This window comes from Lactuca virosa, chromosome 3 (genome assembly GCF_052849685.1).
Source record: "Lactuca virosa cultivar CGN04683 chromosome 3, Lactuca_virosa_CGN04683_v6, whole genome shotgun sequence".
Lineage (NCBI taxonomy): Eukaryota > Viridiplantae > Streptophyta > Magnoliopsida > Asterales > Asteraceae > Lactuca > Lactuca virosa.
In genome coordinates this window covers 197,773,042-197,774,143 of record NC_136428.1, presented here as the reverse complement: position 1 = coordinate 197,774,143, position 1,102 = coordinate 197,773,042, and the positions used below count along the sequence as shown (strand labels likewise).

General features: G+C 44.0%; 1 non-coding gene across 1 annotated transcript; it reads left to right on the top strand.

Moving 5' to 3' along the window:
- Positions 1 to 522: 522 nt before the first annotated feature.
- On the top strand, positions 523 to 629 carry LOC145167980 (small nucleolar RNA R71). The gene has a single exon (XR_013741577.1). It is a non-coding gene; the product is annotated as a small nucleolar RNA R71 (small nucleolar RNA).
- Positions 630 to 1,102: the final 473 nt, after the last annotated feature.

The following is a 1,102-nucleotide window of genomic DNA, read 5'->3' as shown; positions in this document are numbered from 1 at the left end:
AACTTGGTTTCCTTTCTTGTGCCGGCTCCTCCTTTTGGTAAAAACCTCTTCCTTTTTGTTTAAACTTCTCCTCCTTAGCGCTCTTGTACTCATCATAAGGAAGCCACTCTTTCTTGGGTTTCCGCCAATCTTCATCATATCGGTCACCACTTGAGTAACATACTTGCACCTTCTTATTCCCATTCTCGTCCAAGTCACAATCTCTAGTAAGATGAGGTCCATTGCAATTCTCACAACCCACCCGAATAGCATGTATCGTTTGATCCATTTTATCCATCCTCCTATCCATGGTTTTCAACATAGCCATGACTGCTGACAAATCTTCTGAAGCTGCATAAGCTGATCCTCTTGTCACATCATTCCTTGGGGTTGTGGTATTCTCTAGAATGCTTAGAGAATTCTTCAATTAGTTGCTTTATCACCAGGGGTGCCTTCTTTGTTAGTGGACCTTGCGAGTCAAGTAATTTCCTTGTTGTAACATTTACTCCATCATAAAAAATGGAGACTTCTTGTTGACTATTGAGGTCATGATGTGGGCAATTCCTTAGCAGACTCTTGTACCTCTCCCAAGCTTCATAAAGTGACTCTCCAGCTTGTTGTTCAAAGTTGGCTATGGCTTTCTTTAACTTAGATATCTTGGAGGGTGGGCAAAATTGATCAATAAACTCTTCTTTCATCTTGGCCCATGTAGTGATGGATTCGGGGGGAAGTGACTTGAGCCAATCCTTTGCAGCACCCTTCAATGTAACCGGAAGCATGCGAAGTAGCTGAGTTTCGCGAGGCACGTTTAGAACATTAAAATAATCAGCTACATCATTTACTTCATCCAAGTGTTTGTAAGCATCTTCGTGGTCTTTTCCGTGGAAGGGGATCTCCTTGAGTAGAGCAAGATTGTGACCCTTAAGCTCAAAAGTGGCAGTTGTGGGAATTGCGGGTTGCACAAGTCCCGGCCCGGTATCATCGCATATCCTCTTCTTCCATTCCCCCATGGGGACTTCATCGATGTTAGCCATAGGGATAGCTAATTCGTCGTCGGAATCGGAAACGTGCCCGAATGTAGGGTCTTCTTCTCCTTCGGTTTCGTACTCGGTATCCTCTCTGA